Raw genomic sequence first — 9,222 nt, forward strand, 5'->3', positions numbered from 1 at the left:
GCAATCCCAGTGGTGCAGGGATGCACTGGAATTCCTGAGTTAATGTTAAGTCTTGCCAGATGATTTTGCTAGATGAGGTTAAATTCCAGTGAATCTGTACCAAAAAACTGGAAGCCCTGAAGCACAAGAAGCTGTGCTGCAAGGTCTGATGGCCTTGGTGTGCTCCTGGCTGTACCTGTTCAGGTGTTCCCCTGCTGTGCTGTCTGTCAGAGCCGTGGGGATGGGCAGATCCAAAGAGCTGGAGTTAAACCCCACGGAGGCATTTTGGAGCAGGCGGGTGGGACCAAGGCAGAGCTGCTCAAGAATTGCAGGTAGAAACTGAAGCCCTCACAGGGAGAGCTGTGTAATCATCACAATCCTCTGCTTTTCCTATGACAGAACCTGTTCTTGGTCATTCCTGCAGTTTGCAGGGAGTAAAAATGCCCTTGGGGATTCCCTACTGGGACCAGCAATCCATATTTTGAGGGGAGTCCTTGAAACAGACCTGTGAGAAATGAGGATGCTGCAGCCAGAACAATGGGAATGGAGAGTCTCTCGCTGTTATCCCCAGAGAACAGCGAATCACGACATATGGCCAAAGCAGAGTTAAGACCTCATTTAATGAATTTCTCCTCTTTTATAGTGTTATTCACAATTAAGAAATTACATGATTGGCTTATTCACTCACCACCTCTCAAGGTGATAGGCCAAGCAGTAAGAGACCCATTTCCAAATATTGTTCTCACAAGACTGAAAACAATTCTAGTGTTCTGACAACAATAGCAGGTGTAGAAATAGTTTACATTCTTACAAACTGTTACCACCCATCCAGTTCTCATGAGAACGAAAGCTCTCACAGAGAAGCTGTGAGAAGCTGGATTTCTCTGTTTCTCTGCTAAAGGATGAGAAAGGAAAAACTTCACAAACTACAGAGCTGAAAAATTTCTCTGCTCCTGCCTTTTAGCATCCACAGAGAGTCCATAATGAATATTGTCTGGTGAGTCTCTCAATATCTCTGACCTAATGCTGTGCTGTCAGCAAGTGACCTCATTCTGATTTGAATGGTCCCAGTGTGCTGAAAGTACACACTGAAGTACAAAATGCCTGTGGGAAGGTTCATGCTCCCAAGGGATTGGTCTAGGGATGTGCAGCTTCTGAACTGCACAAATAATTCAGATTGCTGCAGCTGCCTGCTGGGCCATGGTTCTGGGCCAGGAGTATCAGGAAGGTGGCATCTTTGCTGCCAGGTCAACAGTTATTTTCTTTGGAGCTATCAAGACAAAAACAAAATGGTGATCATGCCCCACTTGCAAACCACAGAGCACGATCAGTGCCGTAACTGTGTATTTTTTTTTCCTGCTCTCTGCAACTCTCTCAAGGATGCCCTGAAGTGCTCTGGCTCATGGCAATATAATCTGTGTGTAACAGCTTCCCTGTGCCTGTCTGTGCAGCTGGGTCAGTCACAGGCTGTCCCATAGAATCCCTGAGGCTGGAAAACCCATTGAGACCATCAGGTCCAACTGCTGCCCCAGCACTGCCAGGGCCACTCCTTACCCCTGTCCCCAACTGCCACATCAAGAACCACCCACTGACAAAAATTGGGGTGAGGGCTGCAGGCACAGACAGCGCCATTGCTTACTGGCAGGGGGCCTGGGGGTTCCCAGAGGGCATCCAAAACCCCTGGCCTTCCCAGGCAGGATGGCTGGTGTGGAGAACACAAGGTGCAGGTGGGAGCATCCCAAAGCCAGACTCGGGATCATTTCCCTGAAGTTCAAGGAACCCGTGCTCAGAGCACCTTTAACTCCACTGTGCTTGGGACCTTTTTGTAGGTGTAGGTTTTTATGCACTTGGAAACAGATCTTGGGATCTGCCAGTGAATTCAGTGAATTGTCTCAGCCAGAGGCCTTTTGGCTGACCTAAAAAGTAGATTTTGAACCCTTGAGCCACAGGGTTTGTAGTGTTTTTCAACAGCAGAGCAAGACTCAATGGGTTATCCTGTTCAGCTGACCCCACGAGGGCCGGGTCAGCTGTGACAGCCCTTGCTGTCATGCGTTTTCCTCCCTCAACAAAAGAGAAACCACTTGGCTTTACTCTGCAGGGTTCACTGAGGCTGTGAATTGTAATCCAGAGCATCTTTAGGCTCCCAGTGCTTGGGGCTGTGGTCTTTGGTGTGCGAAACACACCCCAATCTGTCTAACTCGGGTTTGGATGCACATTTCCAGTTACTCAGACTGGGAAGAGGCCAAGAGGGTGGTGGGAAGGGCTTTCTCCTGGGCCTGAACACCCTCAAGGCAGGGACGATTTTTAAATGTTTGTTGTCTTTTGTTTCCCAGCCCAGGGCTAAACTGGTGTTCCCTGAATTGGATACGCAGTTAGGGCATCCAAAGGATCGTGGCAAGCGCAGCACTGAAAATGTCAGGATGAAACAGTTCTCAAGAAACTCAACTTTCTAAAACATTTGGCAAGATAAAACCATACAGGAATGACCTTGAAAGAAAAGCCCCTGTCAAGAAAAGCAGCAGGAGAACAGCTGTGAACAGAAACACTAAGGAATTGCTGCTGGCTCTCGGTCCCGGTGTCCTGTTTTTTTCTGGCAGGTTTTCTACTGAATTGAAAGGCAGTGTTCTTGCCTCTGCGAGGCACCTGCATCCTACCTGCGGAAGGAGAAAGTGTGGAGCGGTAAGTGGGAGGAAGGACCATTTTTAGATCTACCCTTGGATTCCAGTTCCTCGTGGAGGGTCTGTGCTGCCTGAAGTACAAACAAAGTAAATCCTGGAGTACCTGTTCGTTTGCCTGCTGAGCTTGGAAGAGACACACTGGACATGAAATTCCAGGGAAGCTGCACTTGCAGTAGTGTCTGGAGCAAGAAGCAGTGGAAGCTGTTTGCTGTCTGCTTGTTCCCCACCTTCACCTCAGTTTTCTGGGGCCCCAGGTAATCATACATCACCTTTGCTTTTTCCAAAGTCTTTGCTGAAGTGTTTCTAAATGCGGCAGTGAGATTTTCCATAGCTGGAATTTATTTCTGTTTTGGGAAGTCTGTCTCATTGTACAGTCTGTGATGTAACAGTTCCCATGAGAGGATAATCACTGTCAAAGAAGGCAAATGAAGCCGAGAGCCTGGACTAGGATGCCACAGGCCCCTGCCAAGCACAGGTTACAAAATAGCAACTGCCCAGGTTACAAAAATACTAAACTAAAAGCCCATGTTACAAAATACAAAAAAAACCAGCCCACAAAAATACCAAAAAACCAGCCTACAAAAATACAAAAAAAAAAAAAAAATCAGATTCCAAAATACCAGAATAACCTAGTTCCAAAATAATAGAAAACCAAGGTAAAAAATATCAGAAAACTAGGTTTCAAAATCCCAGAAAACCAAGTTTTGAAATACCAAAGTTATCCAGTTCCAAAATACCAAGTCCAGAAATACCAAAGTAATTTGGTTCCAAAACAGTAGAATACCAAGTCCCAAATTGCCAAAGTAATCCAGTTCTGCAATACCAGAAAACCAAGTTTCAGAATAGCAAAGTAACCTACTTTCAAAATACCAGAATACCAAGTTCCAAAATACCAAAATAATTCCCTTTCAAAATACCAGAATATTAAGTTCCAAAATATCAACATGTCCCCATTTCAAAATATCAAATTCCAAAATACCAATTTTCAGATGCCCTATATGGGCAGGATTCCCAAATGCAAAGAATGCATTATTGTCAAAATGGGATCTGTGCTATCAAAATGGTTATTTTCTGTTCTGAAAAGCTTTCGCCCAATGACCATCAATACTTGTATTTATTTTGCTCATTTAGCCAGATGTAATAAGAATTTTACTTTAAAAGCCAACACTTGTAGCAGTTTTCTGCTTAGTTCTTTTCTGTGAGAACCGGCATTTGGGGCAGGAGAGCTGCGGTCAGGAGCAAAGGATGGAGTAATCTGCTCCCTGGATGGACAGGGAAAGACTGAGTATCAGGCAAAGGGAGTATTTATAAACTATATCAATATTTCACGGAAATTCGGGGTAGACCAGCGATGGGGAGCTCGGGTTCTGTCGGGGCCTGTCAGGATTAGCCATAAAAAACCCGGCCAAACCCTCGTCCCCTCAAGGGATGTGTCAAACACTTCACAGAAACACAATTCAGTAATGATTGCAGAGGAAAAATTACCTGTAATCGCTTATGATCTGAGGGAAATTTCCTCAGTAATTACAAAGCTAGGACATAGGGAGTTTTGGAGGCAGAATCCCAATTTTGGCCACAGGCACCTGGCTGAGAAGGCCGGTTCTTTTCCACAGAAAGGAAAGCCCGGCACCCCAGTGTTTCAGGGACAGACAATGGCCCATGAATGGGAGGGAACAACCGGCAGGACCTTTCTCCACCTCACCCCCTGCTCCAAGGCACAGCAGGTCCAGGCATGACCAGCTGCCTTCAGAGGGTTGCCCGGGCACACCTGCACAGGGAGCTACTAGTTCAGAGGGGCTGATGAAGGTATCCCAAGTGTCCCTCCAGGAACAACAGTTGGAGCATCCTAGCAGGAGCTAGGGAGCAGCCAGATGCACCTGGGCACCCGAGCATGCCGGGCGCCACAGGGAAGCTTTTAACTTTCCCCTTTTATCTTGTCAGTCCCTCCCCAGAGGCCCCAGAAAAGAGAGGTATTATTAGGAGAAAAGGGGCTTAAATTGAGGGAAAACACTTCCTTTTCCATAATTGTCTCTATCAAAATTGAGGGGGAATCCCATTCCCCTGCAATTTTAATAGTATCATTTGAAGGAAACCCCACCCCTTCTATGCTGTTAGGGGTATCAATTGACAGCAAATCCCCATTTCTCATTATTTTCTAGTTTAAATGGAAAGGGAAAACCTTGACTGTGCTATTTTATGGGTTTGAGTTAAGGGTAACTCCTGCATTTTCATCATCCAAATGTGTAAATGGAGGGGGAAGCCCAGTTGTCCCCCCTTTTTAAGGGTTTGAGCTGAGGGAAAAATTACTCTTTCTGTATCATTTGCGAGATTTAAAGTGAGGAAACCCCCTCTTTTCCAAATATTTTAGGGGATTAAATTAAAGGGGAGAAGCCATTTATTTGCCATCATATTAGCTTAAGTGGAAGTAAACACCCCATCTCCTCATTTTAGGGGTTCAGTTAAAGGAAGTGCTCCCTTTTTCAGCATTTTAAGGGTTTAAATCTGCATTTCAGGGCACTTCTACCCATGCCCCGGGACCAAATATCTCCTATGGGAGTAAGCCCAGCACATATGTAACCCTAACAGCACCCAGGAGTCTATTAGTTTTGTTATTTTTATTTATAATGTATCTAGCCCTAATTAGAGGTCCCAATGAGAGCTTCACCATTCATATAATTACTACTCTTCTCCACCCTACTTAGTCACATGTGAAGTACTACTTACTAATCACTAAGGAACAACTGTGCAAATTAACAGCTAGTTATCCCACTTAGCTATCTACGCTGCCAAAATACAAAGTTTTATTTCTTACCTGGTCTCTGCCCTTTTACTTGATGTAGCTGTAGTAAAAAAGAAGGTATCATCAATTCCCTGAAGAGCTTTTTTTCTCTCTCCAGCCCTTTACTCACTTTGAATTTAAATCAGAGGAGCCAAGCAGCTATAGCTCCTTTGACAGCTTTTATACCTTGTGGTAATTGCCTCCTCCCTTTTCTGGGGCATGATGGGAATGAGAGGCGGACCCGGCCAGGGGTATATTAACCCCAGCCTTTGCCAAGGGGATTTATTTCCTCCCTGGGAGTGACTGGGTAGGAGATCTGCTCTCATTTTAATGAAGAGGGCCTTTCAGCTTATATCAGGTTTTTTTTTTTTTCCCCCAGTAGATGCTTTTAGCCTCTAAAGCAACAGAGGTTTTGAAGACATTGTGAAGAAGATAGTGTTGAACACAGGGAGTATTTAGGCTCATAATTTTGGCTTGAGTGTTCAGGGGTGGTAAGGTGCTTTTCTAATTTCAGTTTTTCTTCTTGTTTTATTTTTTCTTTAGGAGCATTGTAACTTCCAGGTTGTATTGAGTATGAAGCTTCAAATTTTTTTAGCGTATTCATTGTGTCATAAAAGGGACCTTGCCCATATCAAAGATGATATCCAAAATTGTGGCTTCCGATAGGTAAGTTATGGATTGCAGCTGGGAGAGTGTGAGCAGGGTAGCTGGCTTAGGAAGTGCTAAAAGGGGTTTTGAAGGCCATAGGGTGGGAAAAGGTGTCTATTTGGGGCTACCTAAGGCTTTTTCCCAAGCACAGCAGATACATTTATACATCTTAAAGCACACGAATGCATCCACTGCACTCATAGAAATACCATATAACTTTGCCCCTTGCTGTCTCACGTGTCTATTGAAATAATGGCCACAGCTTTTGATTCTGGGTGAAGCCAGAGACCCGAGGACCTGGATGTGCTTAGGAGGTGGTGAGTAGCCAAATTGTGGGCATTTGGCCTATATGCCACTAGATTTGTGCATTGATGTTGTGTTTTTTTTTTTATTGTAGGTGACTTTGAGGCTAACCTGGCTATTATGGGGCCTTCTGAGACAACTGAGGAGGACTCATTTCACATCCAATGTGGATTCATATTGCCAGTCATCCGAAAGATAAGTCAGGGGCTATGACCTGGAGATGGGATGGCAGCAGGGTAGTGAGTTGGAAATTCCTGGGAAAAACTTAATAATTAGTGTAGGGGTAAGGGATGCTCTCTAAGGGGCCTCTTAGGACAGCTAAAGGGAGAGGCTCCACATTTGATTGCAACTGTAGGGTATGCAGTGCAGAGCAGTTCCAGTCTGTGTTGTGTTGTCTAGCATGTCTTCAGGATCCCTTGGATCAGATATGTCTGCCTTTTATCCTCAAGGACCTTATGGCAAGTGTCAGCCATCATCTCTAGGTTCTCAAACATTTGTACTTCTCGGCATGTCACCGATATCATTTGTTCTCTTACCGACGGGCTCAGCCATGTCTTGGAATCGCATCTCAGAAGTGTTGAGTCAGATGTCTTTTGAGGCCTCATTCCTGGCTGTATTGCCATACATCCTTTCCAGCCGTGAGTTGTAATGTCCTGGGGCTTATAACATTGTAAGGATACAGGGAGCATTCTGAACATAGCATTGTTTTGCAGCTGTCTTGATCATCGTGACTGACAGTTCTTATAATAGGTCACTCTATTACAGTCTTTTCTTCCGCTCCTTAGAGCCGCTTCCGTCTACTGTCGCTACGCCATCGGTCATCTCTTTTGGCGTCATCTCGGTCCTCACCGTCATTCTTCTCTCAGAGAGCTTTTTTTATCATCCTTGCGTCCCACTGTTTGTAGCATAATGTGTTGTTTGAGTTTGTGTTTAGCCTGGAACTGCTCTGCCCTGTGGAATAGACTGGGGGGTAGGTGTAATAGAAAGAAGGCTTTACGGGTAACCTTTACCTTTGCATAACCACCTGAGCCACACCTCAGATGGAGCAACCACGGCCGGTCGGTGCGGGGTTCGGCGGGAGTGGTATGGCGGCATCTTGCAGTTTTCTAGTCCCAAGTTATCATGCAGCCCTTTAACTTTTGTCATCACTTCCTTTCAGATGCAGATGGGTTAAATCGGTGGCAGAGTGCCCCATACCGGGTGAGAGGGCTTGCACAGGAAGGTCAGTCGCCATTTGTCTTTGCAGGGCAAGTGTAAATGGTGACTGTGTTCCAGCATTGTTCTTTGTCTTTATTTTTAGGAGGGAAAGCTAGATCTCAGCAGTCAAGGTCAAGTGAGCAAGGTAAGCAGTGACCGGTGGAAAGAAAAAGTTGTTATTCCTTGGGTGTCAAGTTCTGGTACAGCTCTAAGCATCCACTGTCATTTGTGTGTTTTAGAGGGTCCACTTGTATTATGCTGAGCCCCCTCACCGACTGGCCGATGTACCTGGCTCACTGCCCTCATGAGCCCTCCCAAAGCATTATGGGACTCTGCAATGAAGCCTTTACCTTTTCCATGCGAAGATACCGTCCGGGCAGACTTTGGCAACGGCCGAGAAGTTGGGGCGAGTTGGGGAGGGAGGGGGGAGGAGCGAGGGTCTGCTCAAGTCTCAGCAATGCTGCATCACCTTGTCTCCTCTTAACCCTACGATGACGGTGCCATCCTTGGAGCGCAGCCAAAGTGTGTGGCCCCAGGACCCCGGGCTTCTTAGGAGATGGTGAGTAGTGGAATTGTTGGGTTTTGGCTAACATGCCACTAAGTTGAAGCCTTGATATTTGGTTGTCTTTATTGTAGCTGACTAAGAGACAACAGGCTGGCAATGGTAGGAGCTTCCTGGATGGCAAGGTGGCCCTCTTTTGCACCCAAAGAGGATTCACATCCCTGGATGTCTGAGAGATAAGTCAATGGGATGAAAGCGGGGTGTTGGGTAGGGGGTTGCTGGGAGCGATTTTTAAGTCAGCTTTGGAGACGGGGCTACCCACAAAGGGGCCCCTTAGGCCACATAAAGGGAAAGTCTCACTTTTGATCACAGTGCTGAGGTGTGCAGGGCAGAGCAGTCCCAGTGCATGTTGTGTCACTTCTCTATTGTGTGTTCTGTGTCTTTTGGGCATCTTGTCTCATGTCTTTTGCTTTAGCCCTTTGATGTGCTTGTGGTCATTCTTCTTGCCGAGAGTTTTCTCTTCTCGTTGTGTCCCCTCCTTTGTCATCTGCTGCATGCAAATCCTGCATGGGATTTGGCCCGGAGCTGCTCTGCCCTACTGCACAGTCTGGCCTATAGGTGTAATAGGGCAAGGCTTGGAGACTTGGAATTTGTTTCGTAGGGTGTAGTTTGGCCTCTAGATGATATTCCTAGATTGACACAGGATGCCTGGAGCTGTTAAGTTCTTACGCAGCACTTTGACTTTTGTCATCACTTTCTTTCAGATGCAGTCGGGTTAAATCTGGGGCAGAATGCCCCACACCGGGTGAGGGGGTTCCTGCAGGAAGGTCAGTCACCATTTGTGTTTGCAAGGCAAGTGTGAATGGTGACTGTGTTCCAGCATTGTTCTTTGTCTTTATTTTTAGGAGGGAAAGCTAGATCTCAGCAGTCAAGATCAAGTGGGTGAGGTAAGCAGTGACTGGTAGACAGAATGACTTGTTATTGCTTGGGTATCAATTTCTGGTGCATCCATTGTTATTTGTGTGCTTTAGGGGGTCTACTTGTATTATGCTCAACCTCCTCACCAACCGGCCGACAGACCCAGTTTGCTGCCCTCGTGAATCCTCCGGAAGCATTACAGGACTCTGCAATGAAGT

General features: G+C 46.1%; 2 long non-coding RNA genes across 2 annotated transcripts; one reads left to right on the top strand and one right to left on the bottom strand.

Annotated features, from left to right (window-relative positions):
* Positions 1-658: 658 nt before the first annotated feature.
* Positions 659-5,567, bottom strand: LOC138107469 (uncharacterized). The gene is made up of 3 exons (XR_011149521.1): positions 5,470-5,567; positions 3,371-3,471; positions 659-3,066 (listed from the first exon to the last, which is right to left on the bottom strand). It is a non-coding gene; the product is annotated as an uncharacterized lncRNA (long non-coding RNA).
* Positions 5,568-7,468: 1,901 nt separating this feature from the next.
* On the top strand, positions 7,469-8,740 carry LOC138107470 (uncharacterized). Its single transcript, XR_011149522.1, has 4 exons — positions 7,469-7,609; positions 7,688-7,729; positions 7,824-8,143; positions 8,221-8,740. It is a non-coding gene; the product is annotated as an uncharacterized lncRNA (long non-coding RNA).
* Positions 8,741-9,222: the final 482 nt, after the last annotated feature.

Source organism: Aphelocoma coerulescens, chromosome 3, assembly GCF_041296385.1.
Source record: "Aphelocoma coerulescens isolate FSJ_1873_10779 chromosome 3, UR_Acoe_1.0, whole genome shotgun sequence".
Classification (NCBI taxonomy): Eukaryota; Metazoa; Chordata; class Aves; order Passeriformes; family Corvidae; genus Aphelocoma; species Aphelocoma coerulescens.